The sequence below is a fragment of the Corvus moneduloides genome, chromosome 22 (assembly GCF_009650955.1).
Source record: "Corvus moneduloides isolate bCorMon1 chromosome 22, bCorMon1.pri, whole genome shotgun sequence".
Lineage (NCBI taxonomy): Eukaryota > Metazoa > Chordata > Aves > Passeriformes > Corvidae > Corvus > Corvus moneduloides.
Genome location: NC_045497.1, coordinates 3019204 through 3034578, shown reverse-complemented (window position 1 = coordinate 3034578; position 15375 = coordinate 3019204). Strand labels below are relative to the sequence as shown.

The following is a 15375-nucleotide window of genomic DNA, read 5'->3' as shown; positions in this document are numbered from 1 at the left end:
AGTGCAGCTCCTGGCCCTGCACAGATCCCCCAACAGCCCCACCCTGGGCATCCCTGGCAGCGCTGTCCAAACACTCCTGGAGCTCTGGCAGCCTCAGGGCTGGGACCATTCCCTGGGGAGCCTGGGCAGTGCCCAGCACCCTCTGGGGGAAGAACCTTTCCCTGATATCCAACCTAACCCTGGCCCAGCTGCAGCCATTCCCTGGGTCCTGTCCTTGTCCCAGAGAGCAGAGGGAGGGAGTTTTAGAGAGCAGAGAGGGAGGAAGTTTTGGAGAAAATCCCACTGCTGCATCCTTCAGCCAGGTTCTGAGGCAGGTGGTTCTTTCCACCTGTCTCTGCTTCCCTCTGGCACAACGGGATCATTCTATTCCTTCCTCCCTGTGGGCAGAACTCCACGGGAGGTTCTGCAGGGCAAGAGGGAAGGAGACACCTCAGGGAGTTCCCAATGTTCTCCCTCCTCCCTGGGGAGCTGCTCAGCCCCGTCAGCCCCTGGGAATTTGCTCATTAAGACAGAAGGGTGAGGAGAGGATGCAAACCCTGCTGGAAGAGCTCTCCTGGCTGTGCCCATGCCCAGCGTGGCGCTGGGTGCCCAGACCTGCCACACACACCCCTGGTGCTCTGAGCAGCCCCAGCTCCTGCCAGCTGTTCCTGCAGCCACAGATCCAGTGCCCTCTGAGAAATCAGAGTCCATTTAGGCACCTAATCCCGGGATGGCTGTGGGTGAATTGGTTTGGAATTAATCGAGTCTAACGAGGCAGTGAAAACCCCCGGAACGTGTTGGGCTGGAAAGGGCTGCAGCCCTGGGGATGGGAGGACAATGCATATTTTACACCGTGAATTTTTTATTAAGGGCTGGGTTTTTTTTATTTTTTTATTATTGAATATGAATATTTTACACGTCCGAGTTCAGAACAATGCTTTTTTTGGCTGGCTCTGCACTTTTCATGGTTGTGTACCCTTGCATTGCATAACTGAGAGAGATCCATTTACACACAGGGGGAAAGGGGACTAATGAATCTCAGCAAAACTAACTTTACTGCGTGTGAAAAACCAGCACTCTGAAGTTTTCCAAATAAAAAAAAAATATATGTATACATCCATAAAATCCTTGCATGGAATGGCTTAATAAAATCAGTGTGTGTGTGGGTGCACGTGTGGGTCTGGGGGTAACGACTGCATGACCCCTCTCACCCTGCTCCGTGCAGGGACACCTCCACCTGGAAAAGCTCTGGAATGTTCTTCCCCCCTTCATCTCAAGCCCCTCACACTCAGGGACTCACCTGGATGTTTCCAAAGTGGGAGAAATGGAGCTGGACCTGCAAAGTGCTCGGTAAATCACGGGATGGAGTTGTTCATGCTCAGTGCTGGGCTGGTGTTTTCCTGCCCCTTATGCTTCCTGGCCACTTCCAAATGTTCCAGAGGCTGTTTCACACCAGATCTGCAGGACATTCCTGCACTGCAGCCCTATCCCTCCTCGTGGCCCATCCCTGGGAACATCCAAGGCTGGGCTGGACGGGGCTCTGAGCTCTAGTCTGGTTGAAGATGTCCCTGCTCATTGCAGGGAGGTTGGACTAGATGGGATTTAGTGGTTCCTTCCAAGCCAAACCATTCCATGATTCGATGCTCCTTAGGCATTCCTGGGTTTTGGGACAGCTACTGCTGCATTTCCAAGGAGCTTTGGTCACTGCCATGCTCCCACGAGGAGCTGCTGGATTTGCCAGGGCCAGGCTGCCTGGAATCCCTTCATTCCGACCATGGATGGGGAAGAAAAACCCAATTTATCTGGATAATTCAGCCCTGGCCCTGCCTGCTGGCCCTGTTCTGAGCTCTCTCAGCATCACTCAGAAAACAAAGATGCTCCTTTTCCAGCTTTTCTTTGCGTCCCTTCAGAGGAGTTGCCCTCAGCAGCTGTACCCAGCTGATTTTGGGACAAATTGCCCATCACCATCCTCCCTGAGACCTGCAGGGCAGGCCAAGAGCACCTTCCAGTGTGGGTGAGGGACAGGAGACGGGAATAATGAAGACAAGGACTGCCCAGTGTGTGTTTGAGAGCAGGGTTTCATGGCGAGTGTGATCACAGGGACAGAGCTCGCGTGCAGCTCTCCAGAGCCTGCACCAACAACGGGCAGGGTGACAAGAACTGCATTGTTTGGGGTAAGCACTGAGCATTGTCCTGGGCCGACAGCACAGAGTGCCCATAAAACCTTCAAACTCACGGCAAACGGGCAAAGTGCAAAATGATGAATAGTTTGACATTTAAAAGAAAATAAGGAGCTGCTGCTGGATTGGAACTTAAATGAGGCTTGGGGAGGGAAGGAAGGAGAAATGACCAGAATTTGCTGGGATAAAGTTAATTTTCTTCCTGGTAGCTGGTGTGGGGCTGTTTGAGGTTTGTGCTGGGAGCAGTGTGGATAACAACGGGATGTTTTCACTAATGCTTGCACAGAGCCAAGGCCTTTGCTCCTCACCCCAGCAGGAGTGGATTGGGATGCACAAGGAGCTGGGAGGGGATACAGCCAGGACAGGTGACCACAATTGAGCCAAGGGATACTCCAGACCTTGTGGCATCATGGTCAGCACAGAAATCTGGGGGAGAAGAAGGAAAAGGGGGAAATTTGGAGTGATGGCATTTGGCTCCCACTCTTTAATCCTCATAACCAGTCCTCTGCTCACCAGACTGGTGCTGCTTTCCTGAGACCAGAAAGACCCCAGGAGTTTACAGAATCCCAGGATAGCTGGGATTGGAAGGGCCCTCTGGAGCTCATCCAAGGCTGGAGCAGGTGGCACAGGAACGCATCCAGGTGGGTTTGAAATATCTCCAGAGAGGGAGACTCCACACCCTGCCTGGATGAATCTACAATTTGAATCCTCCATGTACCCACAGCACAGGTGGGAATCCATCAGAGGAAGGACTTCTGCAGCTCCTTGTGGTATGAAGGAGATGAGGGAATCAAGTCCCAAATGATTGAGACCTCAGACCCTCCAAAGCAAAACTGAAATTAAAGCGAGGGAATGAATTCCCGGTGCCCTGTGCAGCCATGGCAACACAAGGTGGCCAGGAGGCTGGAACGAGTCTGGAGTCAGGGAACACGTGCCAAGTTCTGCTATCTTGTGGTGTGCCCTTGAGCAAAGTCGTGCCTGAGAAGGGGAATGGAAACAGCCAGGCCAGCCCAGTCCTGGGGTGCTGAACACCAGTAATGATGGGCTGTTGAAGGATTTTCAGCTGGGAGGAGCTGACCTGGGTCCCTGGATGCAAAATGAGCTCTGTATCAATGGACCCATCTGGGATTACATCAGCAGTGCTCTGTGAGGGTGAAGTCTCTTTAAAAGCACTCACAGACCTCTCTGGGTGTCACTCTGTGAGCACAGCTTGTGTCTGTGCTGGGTCTGCAGAGCTCCCTTCCCTTCCCTTCCCTTCCCTTCCCTTCCCTTCCCTTCCCTTCCCTTCCCTTCCCTTCCCTTCCCTTCCCTTCCCTTCCCTTCCCTTCCCTTCCCTTCCCTTCCCTTCCCTTCCCTTCCCTTCCCTTCCCTTCCCTTCCCTTCCCTTCCCTTCCCTTCCCTTCCCTTCCCTTCCCTTCCCTTCCCTTCCCTTCCCTTCCCTTCCCCCCCATTCTGCTCACCCAGGTTTCCCTCTGCTTTCCAGCACAGTTTATTTTTCCGTTTTTATTTTGCATCACACCTTTTTGGTGCATTTAAAAAAAAATTTATTTGCCTTAGATTAAACACTTCAGCCACAGAAAATCCCTCCCCACACGAAACTCAGGGAGCTGTGGAATATTTAAACTGTCCCCAGCCATCCCTTTTGGCTCACCCTTTTCCAGTGGGCTGCTGGAAGGTGACACCACAGACCGGAGGATTGCTGATCCTGATTTCAGAACAGCTCCAGAGAGCTCTGAATTCTTGCATTAACTTGATGGCAGTAACATGGATCTCAAATTTGGGAAGCCTCTGGAGCAGGAAAACCTCGTGGCTTTCCCCACAACGCTTTGATTTATTCTTGATTATGGAGAAAATGAGGTTTGGTGGGGTTTGTGGAGTTCTCCTAAATCGCCCTCCGCTCCCCTGCCCACGTCCTTCCAGCCCATTTGATTTCCCCCGTGCCCTGCCGAGGCTGGCTGAGCCCAGGGGTGGCCGTGCCTTCTTCAGAGCCCTGGGAATGTCCTGCAGGAGCAGGAAAAGAGCCCCTGATCCTTGCCAGGGCCGCGGGAAGAGGTGACAGGTGACTGCTCGTCCCAAGGCAGCAGAGGGCATCCATGAGTTTGGAGATGCATCTCCGGAGCTGCAGGAGCACCGGCAGGCCCTGGGACTGAAGGGTGAACGAGGCAGATTCCAGCTCTTCTCCTGTCAGTCCTGAGCAGATTCCTAAGTTCTCAGGTGCATCTTCAGGGGATTTCCCCCAGTCGCTCCTGAGCAATTTATAAATCACAGGGCCGAGCAGAAATTCTGGTGGGATTCCTCTTGCCTGCCTGGAAGCAGTGCACTGATGTGGCAGGTGCAGATAAAGGTCTCTGTAAACACAGAAGTTATTTAATTGAATTCAAATTTAATTGCTGGAAATTCGCACCTTTCCCAGGAATTCCTTAGCTCACTTAGCCAGGATATTTACACCAGTGGAATTATTTATAAACACTGAGCATGGCAGGGCAGATTTGTTCAATCATTTCAGCAAAAGTTTGCAAGATCATCACTTCCCCCAGCACTTGGTGATAAGGCACAGAGATAACACTTCCTCCAGTATATCCAGCTTTATCCAAAGAGGATTGATGCCAACTTGGGATTGATCCCTCAGATCCCTGACATTAAAACTTTTCTTTAGCAGTCCTCTAAGAATGACCCCAAGTCAGGTACCTCTCACTTCATGCTCTCTAATTTACTAATTTTAATGAACATTATTATCTAAATTTAAACTCACACGGTTCTGACGCTGCAATAGTGGTGAAACTCCAGGGGTGGACAAACAGAGACGATGTTTTATGGGATGTGCCACAGCCAATCCCACAGGAAGGCTGCCGAGAGCGCAGAGATGTGAGAGCACCTCTGCTTTAACAACCAGACCGACTCGTTTTGTGAGCAAAAGCAACCGTGGAGCTCCTGCAGGAGATCCCCAGGGCCATGGGGAAGGGTCACAGCCCCCCTGAGCCCCCTGGTTTCCCCTTCTCTTCCCAGTCCCTGGCAGCTTACAGGGAGTGGCACGGAGCCAGTCCCTGCGGGCACAGCGTGGAGGGGGCTCCTTCCCGAGCATTTAAAAGTCTGACAAACTGTTTGCAGTTCTAGCAGGGATCAACACATTTCGAGAATTAAACCCAACATCTTGGATGGCCAATAGTGCTCCCAACAAGGGCTCTTTCTTTAGCCCAATGCACAAGGGACCTTTCTTCAGTAAGCTATAAAATCACTTACTATAAATCAATTATTTTTGTACTGATTTATTAACTGCTCTCCAGCTGGTCAGATTGGCACTTAAAAAAACCCAAAAACCTCCTGGATGGTCCTACTGAAATTTTCAAAAGGATTTTTCTCTGGAACACTGCTGGTCCAACCTCATTATGGTCTCCCCTGGTAGTCCCCATATTCCTAAATGCTCCTAAGCTGCCAAGCATGGAAGCACCAACCCACATGGAGCACATCCAGCCTCGGGGCGAAACAGCCCTGACATGAGCTGCCTTGGGAACTCCTGCCTGGAGCTCCTTCAGAAGCCTCTCTGCCAGCTTGGAAAGGAGGGAACTTGCCCAACAGGAGCACATTCTTGAGGAATTTGGGCTGGATATGCTCCCAACACTTGGTGATGCTCCAGAGGACCATCCTCCCAACCCCCAGCCCTGGGATTTCTGCTGCTGTGGGAGTTTCAGGAGCTTGGAATTGGAAGTTTCAGGCTCTCCTGCCTTGACAGCCCATCCATCAGGGAGAATGTCCTCACAACTCAGTTTTTCTGCCTTTTCCTGCATGTTTTGGCTGAAATCTGAAGCAACACAGTGCAGCTTGTGCTGCATATCCCTGACAATTTCCCTCTGCCCCGGAGTTTGGGCACTCACCAGGTGTTTGGTGACACCTCAGCCTGAAATCCAGGCTGGCAGTGCCACCTGGCAGGTGATGGCCTTGGCAGGGACCATGTGGTGGCCCAGGACCAGCCCGGCCTGGACAATTTCCAACTCCATCTCAGCCATTTCTTCTTCGGGGCACAAAGGACGGATGGGCCCCAGTCAGCTCTCAGCTTCCCTGTCCACACAGACACCTCCAAACCTTCTCCATGCCCACCCCAGGATGCATCTGCCCCAATTTCCATCAGGAAAGGAACACACAAAACGTCCCTTTAGGTCTGGGTTCCTTCCCCTGTCCAGCCATCCCTCAGGCTCACTCCAAACATGCCAGGTTTGCATTTGGAGCGTGCCACAAGAGCAGAAATAACCAAACAGAGACTCCAGCTGACCTCACAGTGTCCAGAGCCTGGCTGAGCTCAGGGGGTTGATTCCTGACCACAGGGAGCCAGACATCCCGGGTGGGAATGGTGCTGATCCACGGCGGCTCCTGGCACTGAGCTAAGCCAGAACCTTCCAGGTCCTCCAGTCACAAATAGGAACCATTCCATCTAGCTGCCAGTCCCCTGTGATCCCAGTCTTTTGTGATCCCAGTCCTCCAGGATCCCAGTCCTCCAGGATCCCAGTCCACCAAGACCCCAGTCTCCTGTGATCTCAGTCCCCCAAGATGCCAGTCCCCTGTGTTCCCTGTCCACTGTGCTTCTAATCCTCCATGATCCCAGTCCCCCACAATCCCAGTCCTCTGTGATCCAAGACCTTTGTGCTCCCATTCCTTTGTGACCCCAGCCCACCAAGATCCCACTCCCCCATGATCCCAATCCCCCATGCTCCCAGTCCCCCATGCTCCCAGTCCCCCATGCTCCCAGTCCTCTGTGCTCCCAGTCCTCTGTGCTCCCAGTCCTTTGTGATCCAAGACCTCTGTGTTCCTATTCCTTTGTGACCCCAGTCCACCAAGATCCCACTCCCTCATGGTCCCAGTCCCCCACAATCCCAGTCCTCTGTGATCCCAGTCCTCTGTGATCCAAGACCTCTGGGCTCCCATTCCTTTGTGACCCCAGCCCACCAAGATCCCACTCCCCCATGATCCCAATCCCCCATGATCCCAGTCCCCCATGCTCCCAGTCCCCCATGCTCCCAGTCCTCTGTGATCCCAGTTCTCCAAGATCCCAGTCTCCTGTCCTCTCTCTCATGTTCTCCCAGTCCCTCGCAGCTGCACCAGCAGCGCTGCCTCCTCCAGGGATCCGGCCAGCACAGAGCCTTTGATTCAGGGCTCACACTGGAAGTGAGGTGGGGTGTTCCTACTTCCCAGATAAATTACACCCGAGAATCGATGGATTTTTCCAGCCCCGAGGCACAGAGGAGGGGGGGGTTCACAGTAATTGCATTTGCATTGATTTATATTTGGACTCTCTTTGGGGTTTTGCTGGGTTTCCAAAGGAAATGCTTTTAATGAGGTCAAAAATAATGTTCAGAGTCCAAACCCCAAATATTCCAGAGACCTCAGAGGGAAGGATCTCCCAGTGGAGAAGGTGCTACTCCCGCAGGGCTCAGGTCCTGCATCCCTGCACACCTGGGAACTCTGGGAGGGGAAGAGAGGAGAAAACCAGTGAGGTTTTTCATGTGTGCCTCTGGCTCTACAAATATTTCCAGGAGTTGGTGAAGTTGAGGACAATTTTTTCTCCTTCTAAATATTAACTGAGTTAGCAGTTTGCTTTTCTGAATAATGTCTGCACTGGAATCAGACCTTTTCCAACTGATCCGTTATAGGAAACTCCTAAAAATTGTTTTTAAATATTTAGAACTACCTTTGGCACTTATTCTGGCATTCTGGAATATTTTTCCCTTTCCTTGTGACCTCATTTAAACACTAATTTTTGGTAAAACCATGAAATCTTGAAATAATTTCATTTTGCTTCAAGAGAAGATTTCCCAAAGAAGGAAATCTCTATAGCTTTAAAATCCAATCAGATCTGACAATTCAAATCCGTTTACAGAGGAAATTTCCTTTAAAAAAAATGAATAAATGACTCTGTACCTTCAGCTTGAATCCGTGGCTGCTGGAGTTTAATTGCTTCTCCTTGTGGCCCTAAAACCAGGGCAGCTTCAAAGCAAGGGTGGCTTCTATTAAATTTAATTACCCTTTCCTGCAACTCGCATGGCAAAGGTGCTACAGCGACTCCAGGAAGGTGCTGATGAATCAGGGACAGGTTCCAAACAAAAATATGGATTAAACAGCAATTCCAATGCAAGCAAAAGCTGCCTGTGCGCAGAGGTGTTTGTACCCCAGATAAAATCCTAAAACACGGAACCAGGGGTCATCCCTGTGCCTGTTATTTCCACTCTGCTTCGACTCCAACACGTGTCAAGTGTCAGCAATGTCCCCAGTCCCCTCCGTATTCGTGTCCAGCCAGCCTGGATTTCCCCCCTGTTCCCACACACGCTGCTCTATTAATGCCAACAGGTGCCCTCAGCATTGCAAAGGTTGTTCCAAACATCCCCCAAGAAGCCCCATTTAATCCTGCCTGGCCTGCACATGGAGCACTCCGCTGTCAACATGAGGTTCAGTATTAAAACAAGGGAATCTTGACGGGGATGATTAAACCTGGACATGGGAATGCTCATCTGTTCCCTCAGATTGGTTCTGTCACCTTAAAAAAGGACATGTGCGAATTCATTTGGGCGCTGTGGGGTTTGCAATGAGGGGAAGGGCTGTTTGTGTTTAGCTCAAGTGCAGGAAATTGAATTTGTAGATGAGACAATGTGAGACATCAAACCCAGCCCGTGCTCACCTGGTGCTCTGGCTCGTGCTGATGTGACAGGATCTCGTTTGGGAATGGAGGGATGGCTCGTTTTCTGAGAGCTGGTGAGAGACACCAGAGGAACACGAGTGAGAGGAGCAAATCCACCCCAAATGAGCCAGTAACTCCTCTACAGCTTCCCCATGAGGGGCAGCTCTGATCTCCGCTCCCTGGGACAGGGACAGGACCCAGGGAACGGCTGCAGCTGGGCCAGGGCAGGGTTAGGTTGGATTTTGGGAAAGGTTCTTCCCCCAGAGGGTGCTGGGCGCTGCCCAGGCTCCCCAGGGAATGGTCCCGGCCCCGAGGCTGCCAGAGCTCCAGGGGCGTTTGGACAGCGCTGCCAGGGGTGCCCAGGGTGGGGCTGTTGGGGGGTCTGGGCAGGGCCTGGGTTGGACTGGATGATCCTGTGGGTCCCTCCCAGCTCAGGACATTCCATGGGTCTATAATGCCTTGACTGGGTGGTACCCACTGTTTGGGGCAGAACATGAACTCCAGGCGGAGAAGCACCTTGGAAATGCAGGAAGAACCCAATTCCCACAACATCCCAAGCACGGATGAGCTCTGTCCCCACAACCCCCAGGTTGTGCCACAGTCACCCTGCTCCAGATACAAATGGAATTTGTGATTCTCGCTGCGACAGAGCTGGGAATCAGTCAGGCTGTCCCTGCCTGGAGAAACAAACCCTGGGAAGAGAGACCCAGCAGGTGGGAGAGCCAAAGCAGCAGGTCAGGGTAGGAGGGGAGGGAGACAGAAAGAAATCAGGGGCTGGGAGCCGCTCTGAGCGTAAGAAGTAATAATCACCCTCACAGATGCTTAGCTCTAACAGCCTGACAAGATCCCTTCCTTCACAGAGGAGCTATTTGATTGCTCCCACACTTGTTTCCATCCCAAACCCCCAGGTTGCAATGTCTTCGTGACACTCCAAATATCCACAGAGCTCTTTGAAGTTGAATTTTAATGTGTTTATTGACACCAGCTATGATATTTCAAAACACATGGGCTACAAATTGTTACCATGCGTGGCGAGTGTTTACAGTAATCCCTGTATTAAAACAAACTCAGCCTTTCCTGATGATTTTATATCTTCTTACTGACTCACTTGCCTGTGTTTATTTAAACTCCTGTTGAGGGTTTTTTTTTTAATATTCAACACTTTTGAAACATTAAAAAAAACCAACCCCAACCCTATCTGCAGATGTCAGATAGTTTTGAAACATTTTGCCTTGGTTTTTATGGGCTCCACATGGCCCAAGCCTCCCTCTTGAATTTTCCCTGCATGAAAGAGAAATGGTTTAAAGCTCTCTGGTTTTAGTGTCTACTGTTAAAAGTGATGTCTTAGGAGAATCCCTACAGAGCACAAGACTCCTCCAGGATCCTTGGAGCACCAAAGTTCCTTGGAGGGAGCAGGACCCACTCCCACAAGTGCTCTCAGACATTCCCTCTGCCAAACAACTCCAAAAAACCCCATCAGCTGTGGCAGGAACAACACCACTGGGAAAAAGAGCAAAACCAATGTTTGCTAGATGAAAAAAAATCTAAACTGGGGGGAAATAGATTTCCTTTGGAACTCCTAAAAGATAGGGAGGAAGGGAAATGGAATCTGCAAACAAATTATAAAATAGAAATAAGGCTACAAACATTGTTCTTTAAAAGGAAACTTAAATTCTGTGTGGCTAAACTGGAGCAGCTCTGGGGACTCTTCCGTGCCCTCCTTCTCCTTGGGCTCCCAAAGTCCAGCCTGTATCTCTGGGGGTGGCTGGATTCAAGGGCATCCTCTAAAATGTAATAAACCCTGCGAGTGATGGACAACTGGGGAGGTGCAGAACCCACCGGTATTCAGATTTAATTCAGTAGTTTGGAACTCAGCATCTGAGAACTACTCAGAGCTCACAGGTTATTTTTTTCCATGCTGGAGTAAAGCAGGCAGGCTCTGAGCATAAGAAGTGATGTAAAGTGTGCCTAAACAAAAGTCTTGGTGGAAAATTTATATATTTAGGGTAATGGTCTTGGTTATTTGAAAAGGAAGAGGAGTCCTGGAAAAAATTTCTATTTTTTAATTGTCTGAAGGTTCTGAATCGGTTTAAAGGGTTTCACTAACCTGAGATCCAAGAACTCATCCTCAAATTAACAAATTTCCTGGGAAATGGAAAAATTGAGGCCTTGGGAAATAACTCCGCAGCTCTGTCATGCTGCAGGGACCACCCCAAAACCCCTGGAATCACCTCCCACAACACCGCTTGCATCTCCAAAGGGGAATTCCAGGCTAGCCCTGGTCCCTCCCAGCGAAAGAACCGGCATTTGACAGGAAAACTGAAGGAAAGCAGCACTTCTATCATCCTGCACAGAGCACTCCGGGATGAACAAGTGGCACAAAGATGTCCCCAACATCTGCATCCAGCTGTGCCAGCCGCTCCCTGTCACACACACAGCTCAGGGGCTCTGCAGGTAAAAGAAATTGGAATTCCTGGGAGTTTTGAGGCTCTGTGATGGTGAACCTGGGAAAAGCAGGGCTCTCTCACCCCTAATTCAGCATTAAACAGGCCCCGAGCTGCTCTGCAATCTCATTGTTACTTTATTCAGCCCAGCTCCGAGCGTGTTCCAAGGACTGTGGGCTGGGGTTCACGAGCAGATGGCTCAAAGCTGGGGGTGAGGGATGGAAGAGACAGGTGGAAAGCATTGCCACGTTCCCATGGAGTGTGCAGGGTCCTCTGGAGCAGGGCCAGGGGCTCAGGTCAGAGCAGTCACACGTCCCGCGAGCTGCGCCGGAACATCCCTCAAACCCAGCTAAGCAAACAGCCCCGAGAGCCAAGTGCCAGCTCCAGCTGGCATCCTGGGGCCTTTTCTCCTGCAGTTGTGGCAGTTTTGGGAGGTTATGAAAAGTTTACTAATGAGAAACATTTCGGGACACAGTGCCAACAGGCTCGGTCTGGAGGAAGAGCTGTAAATGACACGAGAATGTAAAACTGTGGTGGAAAGTCTGGAGCTGCGGCTCCACACCCTGAGCAGTGCTGGCTGTTTGTACATCCCAACAATTCTGGGCACCAGGGGAGTTGTCTGCCTGCTCTGAAGGTGTTTACACTGTGCTTTCTAAATATTTAAAGCTACTGATGACATTAAAGACAACTCGTGCTCCTCAGTGACTTTGTTCACTTCGGTTTGCAGGACCAGCTCTTCTTTTTAAAATAGGAATTTGATCCAGCAAAGGGCTGTGAGAGCCCTGAGCAGCCAGGGATCCTCAGCAAATAATTTTGGCAACTCTCTTTAACTCATCTTAGCCAATTTCTGTTGGGAAATAATATCTCGTTTTGATTTCTGTGTGAGAAGCACTTGCAAACAACGTTTTTTGCCCAGCACGGACTTCCCAGTGATCAGCTCAACTCCAAACACCCACTCTGAGGCAGAAATCAGCACCAACATCGAAGTGACAGATGAGAAGGCAGCAAATCCCAACAGAAGCTTCCTCCCTGGTTGGTCTGCTGGGAGCAGTTCCAGGCAGCACTGCCAGGGCTGGACACCCATCCTCACGGGGAGCCGATATTTGGGTGCAGCAGGAGAGCAGGGCAGGCTTTGTCGGTGTCCCAGTGCTATCCATCACTGTGTTTACCATCTTTTCCTTTTCTTTCCATAACTCCTGGCTTCACTCACGTCTGGGTGTTTTCTAACCAGCCTTTAGGTAATAAATCAAAGCTGTCAGCGTTGGAAGAAAATTAATGTGAGAAGCTGTTCCAAAGGCCACCAGCCTTTTCCCTACTCCGTGTGTGCTGTGTTAATCCAGGATTCCTCAACAGCTTTCAAAGTTTTCCTATTTCCACAAAGTTTGGAGGCTCCAGATGCCTTTTTTTTTTTTTTTTTTTTTTTTTTTGAAGGGTGGCTTTGTACCCTGCAAAAACCCAAATTACTGGAGTTTCGGAGAGAAATGAGGGTGCTCAGCACAGCTCCAAAGCTGACCCTGGGCTATCTCCAGCCAAGCCACAAGCAAAACCTGGACCCTGAGCTGGAACATGTCGGGGGCTGAATCTGGGTTGAACTTTTACAGAGGAAAAGGCCAAATAATTAGAAACCAATCCTGCTCCTGTGCCCTGTAGTGATGACGCCGGTTGAATTATTCATCGGGAGTTATTTATCCCAGGAATGTGGCTGGCATTTCTGCTGAATACATTACTTGCAAGTTTTGATTTCTCGTTTCATTACTCACCCTGCTCCGACTCCAACCTCCTCATTTCTGAAAGTCTCTTTTCCAAGGCTGAGAAAAGGAACGCTTGGGACACAACCTTCAGCCGATGTGATCCAGCAAACGCCTCCTGGGAACGGGCAGCCTGGCAGCTCCGGCATTTCCCTGGAACTCTGGAAAAAGCAATGTTCTTACCCCATTCAGCTGCAGATGAACTCTGTAACCCCGGGCAAATCACTTTGTTCCCCGCACCTCTGGCTGCACATTTATAAAATGGACAGAGTATTTCACTGTAAGATACTGTAAGGGCAGATATGTTAAATTGCCCAGTTACTATGGAAACTGGGAAAGCTCCTAATGCAGATGGATGAGTGCAGGAGCAGATGCACCTGACTGAAGAATCATGAGCAGTTGGGAACTTCATCAGGTAAAATCATGGTGTAATCAGAAGGATTGTGGGAGCCACCAAAAATTCCTTTCATAGAAAGTACCTGCTTATTAAATTTGGCTCTGGGCTGACACAGAAGGTTTTCCCTTGAACATTTTCAAACTCTCACATTGAATTGTTCTGTTTAAATTTCTTCTGAGGTGTTTAGGTAGCAACTAAAATTCTGTCCTAGCAAACAAAGATCATTAAAACCAGAAGAGCAATTGCAAAATCAGCCCAGAAGTCTGAAGACTGAGACATATTGAGGAAGCAGTTTAATTCCCAAACTAAAAATCTCATGAGCCACTTAAAGAGAAAGTACCAAGCAACTGCTGAAGCAACTGTGGCAGTTTTCCCTCCACTCAGAGACTACTGTTTTTTATTAAATATCCACAAAACATTGCTGCTCCCTGCTTTTGGATCAGAATTCAGCTCTCAGCTGCCCAGCTGGACACCTAAAGGTAGCTCAGAGCTTTTTCCAAGCACAAATGGAGCAAGGACTTCATCACCCAGGCCAATGTGTGCCTGTTAATCCCTGCAGCAGAACCAGAAGAGAGAACCCACTTGTCTCCTTTGCTGATGTCCTAAATAAACATGGGATTTGCTTTCTTAGCCTTCAGAATCTGAGTGGTGGATTTGGTTTTCAAAAAGGTGTTTCAGATATGGAGGTTCCCCCTCACCTTCAGTACATCCCACTATAACAATTCTGAGGCATTTCAAACTTCAGACCTCGAGCTACTTCTCATTGTCCTATGAAATTATCTGGGCTTTTGACATGAGAAATGATGAGAAATCCTGGAAGTAGCACTTACTGAAGTGAGGCTGCTCAGTTTTGGGGGTTTCAAAATGGGTTTGCCATTGCCAGGGGCTCCTGAAGTCACAGCTGGGTCTCGCTGGGGCAGAGCACTCAAGGCTTTCAATTCCTTCAGGGAATGAAAGCCATGGAGCTGCTGCTGAGGGAAATGCTCATGATGAAAGCAGTGATCATGGCTCTGGGGCAAGGAATAAATGCCCACAGGGTGAGGAGAGATTGGGTAAACAAAGCAAATCAGAGCCTCACGCTGCACAATGCCACGGGTGGGGATTCCAGCTGGCAGCGTCAGCCCTGGAGCGCTCAGGGACCGCTTGGCTACCACTTGTCAGGATCCAGGAGTCAGAGCCACAGGTACCCCTCAGCAAGGCCCCCCAAAGCCAGGGCTCACCAGAACTCCGCTCCACACTCATCACAGAGGGAGAACCCTCACCCAAACCCTGGCAAACCGAGAATTTGTACTGTGCGGCCCAAAGAGTTGAGCTCGCCCCAGGAGGAAAAGCCCTTCCTTGGGTAATGGGCATGGCAGGTCCTTGCTGATGTTCAAATCAAGGCCTCTAAGAACAGGTGCAGTTTTTTGGCCAGAGATTCATGCCATCAACTATTTTGAATGTGTTATTATTGAAATAGAAATGTGGTGAAATGCTGGTGGCAGCAGTGCAGTGACGGTAACTCTGACCTGGCCCCACACGGTGCAACCAAGACCCTCAAAATGATTCCAAACTGCCTCCTCCTCTCTGCTGCGAGAGGATTGTCAGCTGCTTAATTATAGTGAAAAGCAATTAAAAATGCAAACAGTTCACTGATAAACACTCTCTGCACAAGTCCCCGTGGTGCTTGTGGATAATACTCTTCAGTGGGATACTGTGTGCAACAGTGAGAGCGTGCAGTTTGGAATGGGGGAGAACTGCTCCCTGCTGAATTTCAGGCTCCACCAAGACACTTGAGAACATCAGATGTCTGTGAAAAGCATTCTGTGATTCCACGGATCAGTTCCCAGCAAAGATCGCGGTGTAACCCAGCACAGGTGAAGCTCCAAGTGCCTCCAAGGAAGCAGAACTCCGAGGAGGAGGGCAGCCAGTGCACAAGGACAAAAGTCCCTAAAACCCAGCCGTGTGTCACCTGGCCCCTCCG

General features: G+C 50.1%; 1 long non-coding RNA gene across 2 annotated transcripts; it reads right to left on the bottom strand.

The window, feature by feature from the left end:
• Positions 1-3716: 3716 nt before the first annotated feature.
• On the bottom strand, positions 3717-13921 carry LOC116454782. Of its 2 annotated transcripts, none has more exons than XR_004244197.1 (3): positions 13028-13921; positions 8824-8894; positions 3717-4507 (listed from the first exon to the last, which is right to left on the bottom strand). It is a non-coding gene; the product is annotated as an uncharacterized LOC116454782 (long non-coding RNA). The 2 variants fall into 2 exon arrangements; XR_004244198.1 differs by lacking the exon at positions 3717-4507 and adding an exon at positions 8076-8223.
• Between the last annotated feature and the right edge of the window lie 1454 nt (positions 13922-15375).